This window comes from Aquarana catesbeiana, linkage group LG03 (assembly GCF_042186555.1).
Source record: "Aquarana catesbeiana isolate 2022-GZ linkage group LG03, ASM4218655v1, whole genome shotgun sequence".
NCBI lineage: Eukaryota > Metazoa > Chordata > Amphibia > Anura > Ranidae > Aquarana > Aquarana catesbeiana.
The window spans coordinates 736,763,904-736,784,306 of NC_133326.1; the positions used below are offsets into that span (position 1 = coordinate 736,763,904).

General features: G+C 46.7%; 1 protein-coding gene across 1 annotated transcript in view; it reads left to right on the plus strand.

Annotated features, from left to right (window-relative positions):
* LOC141133855 (NACHT, LRR and PYD domains-containing protein 3-like) overlaps positions 1 to 20,403 on the plus strand; it is a 179,672-nt gene that overhangs the window by 114,346 nt on the left and 44,923 nt on the right. The gene's annotated exons all lie outside the window — the stretch shown is intronic.

A 20,403-nucleotide genomic window follows, 5' to 3' on the forward strand; every position in this document is an offset into this window, starting at 1 on the left:
AATGTGTGATCTGCAGTGATGGGGAAATGTGACGTCTTGTGATTGTTCCCGTCTCTCAGTGTTTCCTTCTATCTCTGGGTGTCCTCCATCCTCACCCATGTAGAATCTTCCATCACCTATCCTCTTCTCATGTCTTCTCCTCTCTATGAGGGAATCTTTCTCTTTGTAATCTCATCCATGGGATTTGGGGTTCCCCTTATAGTAGAACAGTGACCAGGCTATGTACATATGGAATGACCCTCCATATTCCTAACAAGTAGGAAATAGGATGGAATAGACCCCCTTAGGACTCGCTCACATGTCTGATGATTATGTAGAAGGAAGCAATGCTCAGTAACACTTCTATGACATTTATGATGTGTCTTCATTGTGTTTATGAAGATCTGAAAACACTAGAAGAATGCTGGAGAAATGTCCGGGGGAGGGGTTTTTCTTCTAGTGGGAGGAGCCTAAAGAGGAAGTGATGTAGAGGAAATGATCTCCTCTGATATGTGGATTTCGGATATATTACAATAATTCTATAAAATGAAAACCAGCCGCCATGTCATCATACTCACTATCGCTCTCCTGCCCCCTGGAGGGCAGATTTCCCGGTCTGAGGATAATACCCGCTTGGTGACTTGTTACCAGATCTGTTTTATTTGTATGTGTCACAATAGCTGGGATACTCGGGTCATTAATAGTTTTATAATAATAACATGTAATATATCCTCACATAGAATCACAATATATCCATGTAAGAATGCACAGAGCGGCCGGCGACCCTCCTCTCCTTCATAACAGTATAGCAGCGGTTCTCCTAGTGTATCTGACAGGCGTGATGACGTCTCCACCTTACACGTTACGTCCTAGGTGGGGCTTCCTCATGTATATTTGGGTTGTTTGTTTAAATTGTGTAAATATTAACACTATTAGGTTTAGGGAGTCTCACTTCTAGCGCTGCATGGCTATCTTTATATCTATCCTGTAAGGGAGGTGTCACTGCACATCACCAATCATAAGTGGCCGACCACAAAGTAGGTTTTTTACTTGTACATAGTATGCTCAAGTCTGGGTGGTCTCACTCATCATGCTGCAATATTGAGCACTTTGACGATATCTTATATTGTTTTTTCTAACATTGTAATATTCCTGTATAATTTTGCTGAAACACGTGTTGATTGTTTAAACATTTGAAATACAAATCCTATTTTTAGGTTTAGGGAGTCTCACTTGTAGTGCTGCACAGTTCTCTTTCTATGTATTTGGTGTTGGATTTTGTGGATGAATCCTTCTGTGTTCAGCTGATTAGTATATATAATTATAAGAGGTTTTTTGGCTGTGCAGTGACACATTTCCTGCCTGGCACTGTCAGTATTGCCGGCTGGTTGGTGATTTTGCCGGCACACAGAAGCTATTGGAGTTACCACACGGCTGTTCTGTACAACCAGAAGTGACCGGAGCTGCTCTGTCCTACTTCTCTATTATTTCCCAGTGCATTCTGGGATACCGGAGCCTCCGCTGTCTGTCCTCCAATGCCCAGCGATTATTGGACATCACCATGAAATGAACGGAGGCGACTGACAAGTAGGGATGAGCTTCGTGTTCGAGTCGAACCCATGTTCGACTCGAACATCGGCTGTTCGACCGTCCGTCGAATTGCGAACGTTATGGGCCGTTCGCGCCAAATTCGTGTGGCGCGTCACGGCCCATAATTCACTGCGGCATCGCAGTGCATTGCTGGCTGATGATTGGCCAAGCATGCACTATGACCCGCATGCTTGGCCAATCACAGCGCCGTCAGTAGAGAGAGCTGTAATTGGCCAAAGCCAGGGTGGCTTTGGCCAATTATGGCTCAGGGGATTTAGTACACGCCCCACACTATATAAGGCCGCCTGCACGGCGGCCCTGTGTAGTGTGTTCCGGTGTGCTGATAGAGAGAGAGACAGACAGTGTCATTTGATTTGAGAGCTAGATTAGGCTAGATCTGTTCCTGCTCTTTACATTTAGTGCAGTGCGTCCTGCTCACAGTGTTCAGCTAGATCTGTTCCTGCTCTTTACATTTAGTGCAGTGCGTCCTGCTCACAGTGTTCAGCTAGATCCGTTCCTGCTATTTACATTTAGTGCAGTGCGTCCTGCTCACAGTGTTCAGCTAGATCTGTTCCTGCTATTTACATTTAGTGCAGTGCGTCCTGCTCACAGTGTTCAGCTAGATCCGTTCCTGCTATTTACATTTAGTGCAGTCAGTGCGTCCTGCTCACAGTGTTCAGCTAGATCCGTTCCTGCTATTTACATTTAGTGCAGTCAGTGCGTCCTGCTCACAGTATTCAGCTAGATCCGTTCCTGCTATTTACATTTAGTGCAGTGCGTCCTGCTCACATTGTTCAGCTAGATCCGTTCCTGTTATCTTCCTACTGACAGGCAGGCTTGTCTGGTTACAGTATATAAAGCTACCTGAAGAAAATTACAGGTGTTCTATCCCAGCTTAGTGCAGCTACAGGCCATTAGTATGTCTGGAAGGCCAAGAAGGAGAGGCAGACAGTCACAAGCCAATAAGAGAGGGCAAGCAGGCTCTGTGTCTAGTGCTGGTCGTGGAGACGGTGCATCCTCATCAGCACGTGGCCATGGGACACGCTTGGCCTTTTTTTCGGCAGCTGGCCGTGTTGAGCCGCAACATGCAGAAAACTTGGTCGAGTGGATGACCAAGCCGTCCTCATCCTCCTCATCCTCTCTCACCCATGCCCAGGGTGCTTTGTCTGGCAAAGCAGCGGCCTCTTCCCTCAGCTCAATGTCATCAGTGACTCCTTCCCTAGCTCCACCATGTCCTCATGAGGATTCCCTCGAACTGTTTGACCACAGTGTTGGGTACATGCTCCAGGAGGATGCCCAGCGTTTGGAAGGCTCTGATGATGATACTGAGCTCGATGAAGGCAGTAACATGAGCACGGACAGAGGGGGTGCCCAAGAAGGACAGCAATCTGGCAGTCATGCTCCCCCTGCTGCAGCATACTGCCAGGTTTGCTCCAGTGATGAGGAGGGAGGGGATGATGAGGTCACTGACTCAACGTGGGTGCCTGATAGGAGAGAGGAGGAGGAGGAGGAGGAGGAGGCGGCACATCACCAACGAGGCAGGATGCCCTCCAGGGGCCAGCCTAAGGGCAGCACATTGACTGCATCACACCCCAAAGCTCCACATGTGCAGGGCGCTGCAGTCTCTGCGCGTTATTCAAAAAGTTCTTTGGTGTGGGCCTTTTTTGAGACGAGTGCATCAGATCGCACCGCTGCTATTTGCAACATATGTCTCAAGCGTATCTCGCGTGGCCAAAACATCTCCCGCTTGGGTACCACATGCTTGACCAGACATATGTTGACCTGCCATGCAGTTCGTTGGCAAGCATATCTAAAAGACCCACACCAAAGAACAAAGAGGATCTCTCCTTGCTCCTCATCAGCTGAGATTTCCAACCCCACTAGACCTTCAGTCCTCTCTGAGACCTGCAGTGAGAGGAATGAAGGTGTAGAATTAGGTGTGTCACAGCCAAGTACTTGTGGGCAATCTGCTTTTGGTACACCGACGCCAGATTGTACCAGGCAAATTTCCCTGCCCAATCTGCTGCACCGCCGAAAGAAGTTTGCTCCCAGCCATCCACATGCCCAGCGGTTGAATGCTAGCTTGGCAAAATTGCTAGCACTTCAACTGCTGCCTTTTCAGTTGGTAGACTCTGCCCCCTTCCGTGAGTTTGTGGAATGTGCGGTTCCTCAGTGGCAGGTACCCAAACGCCACTTTTTCTCACGGAAGGCGATTCCAGCTCTCTACCGGCATGTGGAAGGCAATGTCCATGCCTCGCTGGACAGGGCGGTCAGCGGTAAGGTGCATATTACCGCTGACTCATGGTCCAGCAGGCATGGACAGGGACGTTACTTAAGTTTCACGGCGCATTGGGTGACTCTGCTGGCAGCTGGGAAGGATGCAGGACAAGGTGCAGTAGTGTTGGAGGTTGTTCCGCCACCACGCCTCCAAAATGCTGATTGTGACACACCTCTCTCCTCCAACCCCTCCTCTTCTTCTTCCTCCATGGCCTCTTCCTCGGAACCAGCGGTGCTCCGTAGGCGTTCAAGGGGCTACGCAAGTACGCAGGCCAAAAGATGCCATGCGGTGCTTGAGCTGGTGTGCTTGGGGGACAGGAGCCACACTGGGGCAGAGGTTCTGTCAGCTCTGCAGGGGCAGGTTCAGAGGTGGTTGACGCCACGCCAACTTAAGGCAGGAATGGTGGTTTGCGACAATGGCACCAACCTCCTCTCTGCCCTCCGACAGGGACAACTGACCCATGTGCCCTGTTTGGCTCACGTCCTTAACTTGGTGGTGCAGCGGTTCTTGGGCAGGTACCCGGGCTTACAGGATGTCCTGAGGCAGGCCAGGAAAGTCTGTGTGCATTTCCGCCGGTCATATAATGCCAGTGCTCGGCTGACGGACCTCCAAAAGGAGTTTAACCTGCCCAAGAACCGCCTAATCTGTGACATGCCCACCAGGTGGAACTCGACATTGGCCATGCTGCAGCGGCTGCACACGCAGCAGAGGGCCATAAATGAGTACCTGTGCGACTATGGCACCAGGACAGGGTCAGGGGACCTTGGTTTTTTTTCCCCACGCCAGTGGGCCATGATCAGGGATGCATGCACTGTCCTGTCACCATTCGAGGAGGCCACGAGGATGGTGAGCACTGACAGTGCATGCATCAGTGACACTGTCCCCCTTGTCCACCTGTTGGAGCACACGCTGCGTGGAATAATGGACAGGGCACTTGAGGCAGAACAGAGGCAGGAAGAGGAGGACTTCCTTAGCTCTCAAGGCCCCCTTTATCCAGACAGTGTTCCTGCGTGCCCGCCGATCACACAGGAAGAGGACGAGGAGGAGGAGGAGGAGGAGGAGGAAGATTGTGTCAGTATGGAGGTGGAGCCTGGCACTCAGCATCAGCAGTCTTTAAGGGATCAGTCCCAAGGAACACATGGACTTGTACGTGGCTGGGAGGAGGTGGCTGCGGACGTTGTTGTCCTTAGTGACCCAGAGGACTCCGGACCGAATGCCTCAGCAAACCTACGCTGCATGGCCTCCCTGATCCTGCAAAGCCTGCGTAAGGATCCTCGTATTCGTGGTATCAAGGAGAAGGACCAATACTGGCTGGCAACCCTCCTTGATCCACGTTACAAGGGTAAGGTTGCGGACCTTATCTTGCCATCGCAGAGGGAGCAGAGGATGAAACATCTTCGGGAGGCCTTGCAGAAAGGTCTGTGCAACGCGTTCCCAGAGACTGGGAGGTTACAAACTCCTGTTTCTGGACAACGTGTTGCTGAGGCTTCGGTCAGTCAAAGAAGGAGCGGTGGAGAAGGTGGCCGTCTGACCGATGCGTTCAGACAATTTTTTGGTCCGCAGCCCCAAGGTATGATCGGTTCCAGCAACCATCGCCAGCGTCTGTTTTACATGGTGCAGGAATACCTAGGGGCAAGATCAGACTTGGACACCTTTCCCACCGAAAATCCTCTGGGTTACTGGGTCTTGAGGATGGATCACTGGCCAGAGCTTGCACAGTATGCAATTGAGCTACTGGCCTGTCCTGCATCCAGCGTTCTTTCGGAACGCACATTCAGTGCTGCTGGAGGCGTGGTAACCGATCACAGGGTGCGTCTGTCCACTGACTCGGTCGATCGGCTGACCTTCATAAAAATGAATCAGTCTTGGATCACCACCAGCTACCAAGCACCTGATGCTGATGTAACTGAATAATTTTTTTCAGATCCCTTCAAAGACTGCCTATGCTGATGCTGAGTGACTATCCCTGAGTAATTATCCTCTTCCTCCTCAATCATCACGCTGATAGCTTGTAAGAACATTTTTGGTTCTGGGCGCCACCACCAGTGCCTAAGGCACAATTTTTCAGCCCCTGTATAACAGGGGCGTGTAATTACAATTTTTGATGTAATACTTTGCAGCAGGGCTCGTTCCTGCATTCCAACTAGAGTGTCTGTGAGGGGTTGCAGTGTTGTGGCACCAGCACCAGTGCCTAAGGCCCAATTTTTCTGCCCCTGTCTAACAGGGGCGTGTAATTACAATTTTTGATGCAATACTTTGCAGCAGGGCTCGTTCCTGCGTTCCAACTAGAGTGTCTGTGAGGGGTTGCAGTGTTGTGGCACCAGCACCAGTGCCTAAGGCCCAATTTTTCTGCCCCTGTCTAACAGGGGCGTGTAATTACAATTTTTGATGCAATACTTTGCAGCAGGGCTCGTTCCTGCATTCCAACTAGAGTGTCTGTGAGGGGTTGCAGTGTTGTGGCACCAGCACCAGTGCCTAAGGCCCAATTTTTCTGCCCCTGTCTAACAGGGGCGTGTAATTACAATTTTTGATGCAATACTTTGCAGCAGGGCTCGTTCCTGCGTTCCAACTAGAGTGTCTGTGAGGGGTTGCAGTGTTGTGGCACCAGCACCAGTGCCTAAGGCCCAATTTTTCTGCCCCTGTCTAACAGGGGCGTGTAATTACAATTTTTGATGCAATACTTTGCAGCAGGGCTCGTTCCTGCGTTCCAACTAGAGTGTCTGTGAGGGGTTGCAGTGTTGTGGCACCAGCACCAGTGCCTAAGGCCTAATTTTTCAGCTCCTGTTCAACAGGGGCATGTAATTACAATTCTTGATCTAATATTTCACAGCAGGGCCCTGTGAGGGCTTACAGTGTTTTGGCCACAGCAACACCTAAGGCCCAAATTTCTGCTGAGTATATAGGGCAGGACCCTACTTTCAAACATCTAACTTACAAACGACTCCTACTTGCAAACGGAAGGAGACAACAGGAAGTGAGATGAAATCTACCCCTAGGAAGGGAAATTCTCTCATGTAAGAGTTAATATGGGAAAACAATTTCTCCTTTCCACTGATGCTTTCCAATCCTTGTTCCACAAAAAAACCCAAATTTTCAAAAAACATTTTTCATTGGGACAAAAAAGTGAGGTGAAATCTTCTGAAGAGGAGGAAAGACGCAAAACAAATGTCACAGGGGTGATAACCCTTCCCTATGTTTTCCAAAAAGCTTAGAAAAGATTTTTTGGCTGGAGCTAAACACGTTAAAAATGTTCAAAATTACAAAGAGATTCTACTTAACAACAAACCTACAGTCCCTGTCTTGTTTGCACCGCCTGTATACTGCTGTTCAGAGTATATAGGGACCTTTCCTTATTTTAATTTGGGTGCGGGGTTCCCCTTAATATCCATACAGGACCCAAAGGGCCTGGTAATAGACTGGGGGGTACCCATGCCGTTTGTCTCACTGATTTTCATCCATATTGCCAGGACCCGACATGACATTAAACCCGCAAGCAGTTTTAAATGAGATTTTTTCCTTTAAAAATGACATTTGGTGCAGGGACTGTTCTAAACATGGGAAACATGCGTCACTTTACAGGCATACTATAGACACCCCCCAGGTACGATATTTAAAGGAATATTTCACTTTTTTTTTTTTTTACTTTAAGCATCATTAAAATCACTGCTCCCGAAAAAACGTCCGTTTTTAAAAGTTTTTTTTGCATTGATACATGTCCCCTGGGGTAGGACCCGGGTCCCCACACCCTTTTTAGGACAATACCATGCAAATTAGCCTTTAAAATGAGCACTTTTGATTTCGAACGTTCGAGTCCCATAGACGTCAATGGGGTTCTAACGTTCGTGCGAACTTGCGGTCCGTTCGCGGGTTCTGGTGCGAACCGAACCGGGGGGTGTTCGGCTCATCCCTACTGACAAGCGTGGATGTCTCATGACAGCGACATGCGGCTTCATTTATAACACGACACAACGCTACCGCTCCTGTGTGACCAGCACTGTGTGCTGCCATTGTAATATTCATGGCAGGCATGGAAGGCAGTTATCAGGCTTTAGAAATGCTGAATAAATGTCACATAATCACATGGTACTGACACACGTGTGACCGAGACCTCATTGACCTCTGTAGCTACAGACACCACGGATCAATTCATCCTCAATTTTCACACAATATCCAGTGAGGTCCCTCTGGTGGGTTTCAGCAATCTGCTCCCCCTCCCCTCCCCCTCCTCTGAGTCATTCAGTTATGAAGGGAAATTACAGCTTGAGCTACTGAGCTCTGTAAATAACATGGATTGTACAGTGATCCGGGAAGGACAGGCAGGTAAACATGTGGAAAAGAGATTTCAGCTCCACCTGTTGGCTGAAAATGAAAATGTAAATTATTTATATAGAATATTTCATATTTACAAATCTATGAATGGAATGTTTTGTCCTGACCATAATAAAGACAGAAAACACGATCCATTCCTCTGAAGACAAAGACCTCAGACAGTTCTCACTTCTGTACAAAAGGCCGTCCCATAACCAATACAACTCATACTCCAGAAATATCATCTGTCATTGTCTCCCTTCTGCAGGATAGGAGTTATAAATCCTGGAAAGTTACCCCTCCCCCATCACTAGAAGAAATGATGAACATCCCTAACTCCCATCCCCTTTATGAGTCCTTGTCTGCCATAAAAAGTCCCAAGTCTTCCTCTGCCAATGGATCCCCCTGCTGTGTCTGAGCCAATGAGGAGGGAGAGAGCCAAGAGAGCCTCTGCTCTTGTGCACATTGCTGGATGGAGATCAGGCTCAGGTAAGTATTGGGGGGATGGGGGGAGCTGCATGCAGAAGATGTTTTACCTTCATACAGAGAATACAGAAAATACATTAACCGGTTCCTGACCAGCCGCCACAGTTGTACTGCAGCAGGTTGGCTCTCCTGCACGAATCACCATCATTGTTCATCGGTCACGCACCCCGCCGTCCCCATGATGATTGGATTGATTTCAGAACCGATCAGTCTACAGGCCCAGGTCAATGATTTCTGTCCTGGACCTGCTGATCGGTTCTGGTGAATGGCAGACTGTCCTCTGTCTGTGTAATGTAAACACAGGCAGAGGAAGTGATGTCATCTCCCCTCATGGAGCCCTTTTAGTTTCCAGCGAGCGAGGAGAAGACATCTACTGTGAGTACACCAACACTACACTGACACCAGGACATGTAGGTACACATTTAACCCCTTGATCACCCCTCAGTTAACCCTTTCACTCCCTGTCACAGTGTCACTAGTATAGTGTACAGATCTCTTTTCTGATCACTGTATTAGTGTCACGGGTGACATCAGTTGGGTTCTAGTGTCAGTTAGGGTCAGCATCAATCCCAGACAGCGTCAGATTACACTAGCCAGATACACTAATACACACTATATACCTCCAATACTAGTATAGTATCTGAACGGATCAATATCTTTGATCTGATCAGAACTATATTAGCTTCCCCAATAGTATAGTGTTCCCAAAAACACAGTGTTAGCAGAATCAGACCAGACACCTGCCAGCACCTGTGTTTAGCCCCTCCGCCCAGCCCACCCAAGTGCAGTATCAATAGATCACTGTCACTTACAAATTACAGCACACAAAACTGCAGCGTTATCAGAGTCACACCTGATCCCTGCTACCACTAACCGTTCATTTTATTTGTAGCGATTGAAGCAGTCACTGACAACCAGGTGCTCTTTTACCTGTGAGTCTCACTAGCTGTACCTATAAATTTAGTGGCCAAAATGTCTAAACAGAGATACAGCATTGAAGAGACCTCACTGTCAGATTCAGGCTCAGTATACAAACCGGTAGAGAGCACCCTGACAGATAGCTCTGATGACGGAGTAGTGGTCCCTGCTAAGGTCAGGCGTACCCGACCCCGTTCTTCTGTTGCTGAGGTGCAACAACCACATGGTTCTCATATGGAGCAGAGAGCCAGTACTAGTGTCACTCATCCTTCTGGTGGACTGGTAAGCACCAGCGGCCTAGTACATCCTGGTCATAGACAAACCAGCACTGCAGAAACACTTGGTGACACAAATGTGAAAATAAAAAGTGCTAATTTTAAAGGCTTATATACAAGTTATTGTCATAAAAAGTGTTTGGGGACCCGGGTCCTGCCCCAGGGGACATGGATCAATGCAAAAAAAAGTTTTTAAAATGGCCGTTTTTTCAGGAGTAGTGATTTTAATGATTTTTTCTCTCTTCTGAAATTCCAACAATCATTCTTGGTGACTTCAATATACCTATTAATCTTAACACTCCCGCTACTTCTAAGCTGCTGAGCTTAACCTCCTCTTTTGACAGGAGGAGCTGGGGAGAAAGAAGTATAGGACTGGAAGAGCCGCGCTTCTGAGGTCAGTGTGTTTTTATGCATTCAGAGGAGGGGGGCAATTGTAACTCAGAGGGGGGTTAACGAAAATACACCAGGAGGAGTGATGAGTGGGGGATAAACGGATATGTCCTGGGGGGCTGGGGGAGTCTGATTTGACACCACACCTTGTAAGTCCTGTCTCCTCCCAAAGTGCCCCCCCCAGCACATATCCTCTTACCCCCCCCTCAAAGAGATGCCATCTGTCTCAGGGGGGGCAATTGCAGCATCTGGGACCCTTGGCACCCTGTAAGAGATGCGGGGCAAGTGTCCCTGGTGCCCAAGCTGAAACATTGGGGGGAGGGGGAATTTATGCCACGCTGGAGGGGTCCTAGCCACCCCTCCTGTCCAGCTCCTGCTTCCCTCCAGACCCCTGTGTACCCCCTGGCTCCCTCAACTCCCCCCCCCAACAACACTGCCGGCTTCCCCCCTTTCTAGCCAGCTGCTGCGGGGAATGTGTCAGGATGGAGAACGGGAAAGGGGCTGGTAAATGTGTCATTTACCAGCCCTTTCCCTGTCTTAATGATTAGAGTCAGTGATCCACACCGATCGCTGACTCTGTTCATTCAGAACTGAGGCATAATAAACTGTGTTTACTATGCTTCAAATAAAGGGAAAGTTATGTACAGAACTATTCCTGTCCATTCATTCTGTGCAGCTGATACTGCAGATATGGAGATTGAGGGCTGTGTCCTCAGTCTGCTTTCTCTGTCTCAAAGGGGGAACATCAGAGGTCTGCTTAGACCCCTGATATTACACCAAAGCCCCCAACGGGGCTCATAAAATATTGTAAAAAATAATAAACAATAAAATTGGAAAAGTGAATGAAATAAAATGGTCAAAACGAATAAACAAATAAAATAACGAAAATAAAACTACTGACACCTGTGATGGAACTACCGGGTCACAAAGGTCACACTTGCAATCAGGACCTGGTGTTTCGCCATCGTGGGGGGGGCCACGACCGGGGGACAGGGGGCCCTTTATGATTTCTTGCACCGGGGCCCTGAAGGTTCTAGTTACACCTCTGTATAGTTACATAGTAGGTGAGGTTGAAAAAAGACACAAGTCCATCAAGTCCAACCTATGTGTTGTGATTATGTGTCAGTATTACATTGTATATCCCTGTATATTGCGGTCGTTCAGGTGATTATCTAATAGTTTCTTGAAGCTATCAATGCTCCCCGCTGAGACCACCGCCTGTGGAAGGGAATTCCACATCCTTGACGCTCCTTACAGTAAAGAACCCTCTACGTAGTTTAAGGTTAAACCTCTTTTCTTCTAATTGTAATGAGTGGCCACGAATCTTATTAAACTCTCTTCTGCGAAAAAATTTTATCCCTATTGTGGGGTCACCAGTCCGGTATTTATATATTGTGGGGTCACCAGTACAGTATTTGTAAATTGTGGGGTCACCAGTCCGGTATTTATATATTGTGGGGTCACCAGTACAGTATTTGTAAATTGAAATCATATCCCCTCTCAAGCGTCTCTTCTCCAGAGAGAATAAGTTCAGAGCTCACAACCTTTCCTCATAACTAAGATCCTCCAGACCCTTTATTAGCTTTGTTGCCCTTCTTTGTACTCGCTCCATTTCCAGTACATCCTTCCTGAGGACTGGTGGCCAGAACTGGACAGCATACTCCAGGTGCGGGCGGACCAGAGTCTTGTAGAGCGGGAGAATTATCGTTTTATCTCTGGAGTTGATCCCCCTTTTAATGCCAATATTCTGTTTGCTTTATTAGCAGCAGCTTGGCATTGCCTGCCATTGCTGAGCCTATCATCTACTAGGACCCCCAGGTCCTTTTCCATCCTAGATCCCCCCAGAGGTTCTCCCCCCAGTCTATAGATTGCATTCAGATTTTTACCACCCAAATGCATTATTTTTCATTTTTCTACATTGAACCTCATTTGCCATGTAGTTGCCCCTCCCCCATTAATTTGTTCAGGTCTTTTTGCAAGGTTTCCACATCCTGCGGAGAAGTTATTGCCCTGCTTAGCTTAGTATCGTCTGCAAATACAGAGATTGAACTGTTTATCCCATCCTCCAGATCGTTTATGAACAAATTAAATAGGATTGGTCCCAGCACAGAACCCTGGGGAACCCCACTACCCACCCCTGACCATTCCGAGTACTCCCCATTTATCACCACCCTCTGAACTCGCCCTTGTAGCCAGTTTTCAATCCATGTACTCACCCTATGGTCCATGCCAACGCACCTTATTTTGTACAGTAAACATTTATGGGGAACTGTGTCAAATGCTTTTACAAAATCCAGATACACCACGTCTACGGGCCTTCCTTTATCTATATGGCAACTCACCTCCTCATAGAAGGTTAATAGATTGGTTTGGCAAGAACGATTCTTCATGAATCCATGCTGATTACTGCTAATGATACCATTCTTATTACTAAAATCTTGTATATAGTCCCTTATCATCCCCTCTAAGAGTTTACATACTATTGATGTTAGGCTAACTGGTCTGTAATTCCCAGGGATGTATTTTGAGCCCTTTTTAAATATTGGTGCTACATTGGCTTTTCTCCAATCAGCTGGTACCATTCCAGTCAGTAGACTGTCTGTAAAAATTAGGAACAATGGTCTGGCAATCACCTGACTGAGTTCCCTAAGTACCCTCGGATGCAAGCCATCTGGTCCCGGTGATTTATTAATGTTAAGTTTCTCAAGTCTAATTTTGCTTCTGTCCTCTGTTAACCATGGAGGTGCTTCCTGTGTTGTGCCATGAGGATAAACACTGCAGTTTTGGTTACTGAAGCCCCCCGATTCACTCGTGAAGACTGAGGAGAAGAATAAATTCAATACCTTTGCCATCTCCCCATCCTTTGTAACCAGATGTCCTTCCTCATTCTTTATGGGGCCAATATGGTCTGTCCTCCCTTTTTTACTGTTTACATACTTAAAGAATTTCTTGGGATTTTTTTTGCTCTCCTCCGCTATGTGTCTTTCATGTTCTATCTTAGCCGTCCTAATTGCACCCTTACAGTTCTTATTGCATTCTTTATAAAGTCTGAATGCTGAGGATGATCAACCTTGTATTTTTTGAAGGCCTTCTCCTTTGCTTTTATATGCATTTTTACATTGGAGTTAAGCCATCCAGGATTTTTGTTCGCTCTTTTAAATTTATTACCCAATGGGATACATTGGCTAATGCCCTTATTTAATATGCTCTTAAAGCAAACCCATCTCTCCTCCGTATTCTTTGTTCCTAATATTTTATCCCAATTTATGCCTTTTAGCAAGGTTTGTAGTTTAGGGAAGTTGGCTCTTTTGAAATTCAGTGTCTTTGTGTTCCCTTCATGTTTCCTATTTGTGTGATTTATACTGAAACTAATTGACCTGTGATCGCTGTTCCCTAAATTGCCCCGTATTTCCACATCTGTGATCAGGTCTGTATTGTTGGTAATCAGTAGATCCAGTAATGTTTTATTTCTAGTTGGTGCGTCTACCATCTGACCCATAAAATTGTCCTGCAAGACATTAAGGAACTGGCGAGCCTTAAATGAATGCGCGGTTCCCTCCGCCCAGTCTATGTCTGGATAATTAAAATCCCCCATTATGATAACACTTCCCATCCTTGCTGCTAATTCAATTTGTGATAGGAGATCCGTCTCCACTTCCTCCCTCAGGTTAGGGGGCCTATAGCATACTCCCAGCATTATTTTCCCCTTAGCTTCATCCCTTTGGAGCTCTACCCATAAGGATTCCACCTCCTCTCTAGCTCCCTCATTGATGTCATCTCTCACATTCACTTGTACATTATTCTTGATATATAGGCATACCTCCCCCTTTTTTACCCTCTCTATCCTTGCAGTATAGGGTATACCCTTGAATGTTTGCAAGCCAATCATGAGAGCTGTTGAACTAGGTCTCTGAAATTCCACAAAATCCAAATCCTCCTTGTACAACAGAATCTCTAGTTCACCCATCTTGTCCGCCATGCTCCTGGCATTGGTGAACATGCCACATAGTTTAGACCGGTCGCATATTGTCCTCGTATTGGGTGTTTCGAGATTGCAACTAGGACTTGCTACTATAATCACCTTGTGTTTTTGTGCTTTGGTTAACCTACCACTAATGCCCCCAATACTACCCTCTGGAATATGTTCCGCGCTGGCTATCTCTGTCTCTGGACCCTCCCCCATCACCTAGTTTAAAAACCCCTCTAACTTTTTGGCCATCTTCATTCCCAGCAGGTCTGCACCCTCCTCATTTAGGTGCAGTCCGTCCCTTCTATAGTACCGGTTACCGACTGAGAAGTCGGCCCAGTCCTCCAGGAACCCAAACCCCTCCTTACTACACCAGCTCTTCAGCCACTTGTTTACTTCCCTAATCTCCCTCTGCCTTTCTGGTGTGGCTCGATGTACCGGTAGTATTCCTGAGAACACTACCTTGGAGGTCCTTTTCCTCAATTTAGCTCCTAAGCCCCTAAAATCGTTCTTTAGGACACTCCATCTGCCTCTGACTTTGTCATTGGTGCCAGCGTGCACCATGACAGCCGGGTCTTCCCCAGCCCCTCCCAGTAATCTGTCCACAAGATCCGTGATGTGCCGAACCCGAGCGCCCGGTAGACAACATACTGTTCGGCGCTTCAGGTCTTGGTTACAGATTGCCCTCTCTGTCCTAAGAATTGAGTCCCCTACCACCAGAATCTGTCTTTCCTTTCCCTTTGCTGCCCCCCCACTCTCACTGGAGGAGTTCTTCCCCTGGCAGCTAGGAGAGTCCCTCATCTCCAGCAGTGCTGGTCCCTGACTGGTTTCACCAATGACACTCAATGGAGCGTACTTATTGGGATGCTCCAGTCCTGGATCGGCCTCCCTGGCACCCTTTCCCCTCTACCCTTCCTGACTGTCACCCATCTACTCTTTGCTAGTGCCTGCACCTCTTTTTCTCCACCCCCCTCTGTGCTGGCCCCTGCTGGCACCTGCCGTGTACGTTACTGGCTCTCCTCTAGTATGGAGGGACTTCTCAGTGCTATCAGTTGCTTCCCCAGATTCAGAACCTGGGCTTCCAGGAAAACAATGTGCTTACATTTTGCACAGCAGTATTCGCCCTCGATCGGATGATCAAGGAACGCATACATGCAGCAAGATGTACAAAGAGTCGCCTCTCCACACCCGCCGGGCATCGTACCTATTAAATTTGGTGAGGATTGGGGATTTTACCCTGTCCAAATTACCTAACAGCTAGCTTCCTGGCACTAATACTCAAGACAATACACAGGTACACAACAAGACAATACACAGGAACACCACAAGACAATACACAGGTACTCACAGACCTACGTGCACTCGCAATACTCAAGTATACAGTACACAATACACAAGTACTAACGATCCACACACACTACTCAGAAAACACTCAGGTACTCACACTACACAGGTACTATGACCCCTGTTATAAACTCTGGTTTTTAACTCACCACTTAGACCAGTTCCACTTACACAGAGTTCCAGCAGGCTCACAATGAGCACGCTCAGAATGAGTCCTACGCACAGTTATATAGGCACCTGTGAGCAATTAACCACCCCCCTTAATTGATAGACTGAAGGAACCAGAAAAAAAAAAAAAGCTATTTAAAAAGTGACAGAAAAAGGTGATTGAAAAAACTAAAAGGAAAAGCCCCAAAAATGCAACCCAGCAAACATACAGTGGTGATGGAAAGTATTCAGACCCCCCTTAAATGTTTCACTCTTTGTTATATTGCAGCCATTTGCTAAAATCATTTAAGTTCATTTTTTTCCTCATTAATGTTCACACAGCACCCCATATTGTACACACAGCACCCCATATTGTACACACAGCACCCCATATTGTACACACAGCCCCCCATATTGTACACACAGCCCCCCATATTGTACACACAGCCCCCCATATTGTACACACAGCCCCCCATATTGTACACATAGCACCCCATATTGTACACACAGCACCCCATATTGTACACACAGCGCCCCATATTGTACACACAGAAACCCATATTGTACACACAGCACATCATATTGTACACACAGCACCTCATATTGTACACACAGCACCCCATATTGTACACACAGCATTCCATATTGTACACACAGCACCTCATATTGTACACACAGCACCTCATATTGTACACACAGCACCCCATATTGTACACACAGCACCCCATATTGTACACACAGCACCTCATATTGTACACACAGCCCCCCATATTGTACACACAGCACCCCATATTGTACACACAGCACCTCATATTGTACACACAGCACCTCATATTGTACACACAGCCCCCCATATTGTACACACAACACCCCATATTGTACACACAGCACCCCATATTGTACACACAGCACTCCATATTGTACACACAGCACCCCATATTGTACACACAGCACCCCATATTGTACACACAGCCCCCCATATTGTACACACAGCACCTCATATTGTACACACAGCACCCCATATTGTACACACAGCACCCCATATTGTACACACAGCCCCCCATATTGTACACACAGCACCCCATATTGTACACACAGCACCCCATATTGTACACACAGCACTCCATATTGTACACACAGCCCCCCATATTGTACACACAGCACCCCATATTGTACACACAGCCCCCCATATTGTACACACAGCCCCCCATATTGACAGAAAAACACAGAATTGTTGACATTTTTGCAGATTTATTAAAAAAGAAAAACTGAAATATCACATGGCTTAAAGGTTCAAGTACTGTGTCTGACATTCATCACAAACCAATACATCCTGTGGCAGAGGATCGTACGGGTTTTATCCCAAACAAGTCTGTGGCAGAGACTTTTGTTCGTACTGGCTGCTAGACAAGTGAGAGAGGCCTATCCAGGCGGGCAAAGATTGTGTCCCATAAGGGGATCGCATTCAACTACAGTGTTTAATCCTAAAGGACATTCTAAAGAAACCTAAAGAAAGGTATTTGAGCTTCCCTGCAGCTTTCCTCCTGCCTCTTTCCTGCTACTTCATTGATTACTTGGTTCATTAAAGCATTGAAAACGTACTCAAGTGTTGGTGCTTATATCGTCCAGAGGTAAACTCAACGGAACCCTAGACCCGATGCCGGTGAAACAGAGGTATCGAGAGTGAAGGTAACAAGCCCGCTTAAACCAGCAGCTCTACCGAGAGTTATTGCTACATATATATATTATACACACACATCAAATACACTGCCTACACTGACTGAATATCTAGTCTACACTAAATGCAGACTGACTGTGTGTGTATATATACATATATATATTGTGTAGTGTGGTACCCACCAGTGTTTGGATGCAGGATTCTCAACCAGGCAGGTTGAGGGGCTCCAGTTTATTTTCTTGTTTGGGAGGAAACTGGCTTTTCAGTTTCCTCATTGTTTACTAAAATCCGTTTTGGGATCTGGAGCCTGGGGATTTCTTAGAGATCAGGGTGGGATGAAATTCCCAGTCCTGGGTCCAGGTTTTGGGACTCACCGGCACACTGATTGTTCAGGTGTGTGTGGGCCTGATAGCAGAGTCAGGACCATGATTTTGGGCTCCACCCAGAGAGACAGGAGGTCTCCAGGAGTCAAGGCTTGCAAGGAATTTACCAGAGAGTGCCGGTGTGCACTGAAGTATCCAGAGAGTGCAGGTGTGCACTGAAGTATCCAGAGAGAGCAGGTGTGCACTGAAGAACCCAGAGAGTGCAGGTGTGCACTGAAGAACCCAGAGAGTGCAGGTGTGCACTGTAGTATAAAGAGAGTGCCGGTGTGCACTGAAGTATCCAGAGAGTGTGGGTGTGCACTGAAGAACCCAGAGAGTGCAGGTGTGCACTGAAGTATCCAGAGAGTGTGGGTGTGCACTGAAGAACCCAGAGAGTGCAGGTGTGCACTGAAGTATCCAGAGAGTGCGGGTGTGCACTGAAGTACCCAGAGAGTGCAGGTGTGCACTGAAGTATCCAGAGAGTGCGGGTGTGCACTGAAGTATCCAGAGAGTGCCGGTGTGCACTGAAGTATCCAGAGAGTGCGGGTGTGCACTGAAGTATCCAGAGAGTGCAGGTGTGCACTGAAGTATCCAGAGAGTGCCGGTGTGCACTGAAGAACCCAGAGAGTGCCGGTGTGCACTGAAGAACCCAGAGAGTGCCGGTGTGCACTGAAGAACCCAGAGAGTGCCGGTGTGCACTGAAGAACCCAGAGAGTGCCGGTGTGCACTGAAGAACCCAGAGAGTGCCGGTGTGCACTGAAGAACCCAGAGAGTGCCGGTGTGCACTGAAGAACCCAGAGAGTGCCGGTGTGCACTGAAGAACCCAGAGAGTGCCGGTGTGCACTGAAGAACCCTCTGATCCAAATGGTGTTATACCTATTATGTGTTATGAAATCTAAATGGTGATCACGTAAAAAGTGGAACAAAAAAGTTTTTATGTGCATTTAAAATCTGAAATTGTGATCACATACTGAGTTGAGCAATGGAAAAAACATAAATAAAAATATTAGAAATACTGAAACACAGCAATGATGGTCCATGCATACAAAATTTAAAAAAAAAAAATTTCAAAAAAAGTGTCCGTGCATACAAAAATTACAAAAGTATCAAAAATGTGATGCATATATCAAAAAATGTCCAGTGTGTATAAAAAATCCTTGTGCAGAAATCTCTCTGGCAACAGTGAGGAAGTACCTGTTGTGCCTGCAGGGGGTGCTACAGAGTCAGAAATGGCTGCTGCAATTTCATCCCATGGCCACCAGGGAGAGTTGGCAAGTGAAAGTGCAACAAAGGATAGACCACATACTCAAGTGAACATGCCAACTCCTGTTACAGTGATGGGTAAGACTTAGACTGGTGCTGGTAAATGCATAGAAGGGACTGAGTATGTGACTGTGCACACTGGAGTGGAGGTGACCCCAAATGGGAGATCCACTGTCTGTGTGGAAAAGGACTTGCTTCGCTGCAGTGCCCTGTCCAGTGGGGAGGCAAGTGGTAAACTTGAATGTGACAACGTTATGGGTAAAACTGCTAATATTGAGTTGGCTAAAGTTGATGGTCCAGTTGCTAATGAGCTAGTGCAGCTCACTAGAGGTAAATACATTGCTATGAATGCGGTTAAAGATGTGCTATCTCCCCTAGCAACGGTGACAAATGCCACAGAGGTGTCCCTAGAAACCCCCAGGGAGCTCTGCATTTTGGAGCCGGAGGTTGCTTGGGACAACTATGGTGCTGCTCTGAGGGATAAGAGGGTACCTGAACATGGTGATGACAGGATGTTAAATGTTAAAACTGAAATGTTTGAAAACACTCATGGTGGAAATGGGTTAATGCCGTCTGGCAATGACCGATATGAAAGCGTTCATGCGTTTTAATGAAGCGCCACCAGAGCAAGGTGGTGAAGGTGTGGTATTGCAGTCTGCTATGGTTAAAAATGTAGTGCCACAATCTTATGTGAACCAAAGTGATATGTGCAATGTGTCTGTTGCTGAACCACTCTGTCCCTCTGGGTCTCCTTGTGCAGTAGGAGCCGTACTGCGTGGTACCTCTGGGAGCATGGAGATAACAGACTGGGACAGGTGGACGTAAAGCCTGTTGGCTTTGTTGGAAATGGCCTATGTTGGTAAAAGTGGAGCAGACATGATTTCTGCAGTGCCAAATGAAGGACCTGCAGAGCCACTTATATGCAAGGCTGCACTTGCTACTTGCTACTACTACATGAGTGAAATGAAATATGACAAATGCATTGAGATTTCTGACTGTGATTAAAATGCAGCGCATTGTCAATTTTTGATGGTTTGGTTACCATGGGTGATTGGCGCTGTTCACTGTAAAAATAATAGTAAAAAACTCTCACCACAAGGGAAAAAACTGCGCTACAAATCTGAGTAAATAAATGAAAAAACGGTAAAAAAGTATACTTCAATACGTATAATCCCATAAAATATATATATATATATATCCACGAATATAACTAAGGATACCAATAAACATACGAACTACTTGAAGTGAAGAATAAAAAATAAAAATATATACAGAAAATAGAAATGAAAAATAAATCAAATATACAAAGGTAACAAAACATCCAAATAAATAATAAAGGATGTGTATAAATTAAAGAAGTGCCCTGAAAAACAATCAGTGATAAACAATCCAAATGGTGTTATACCTATTATGTGTTA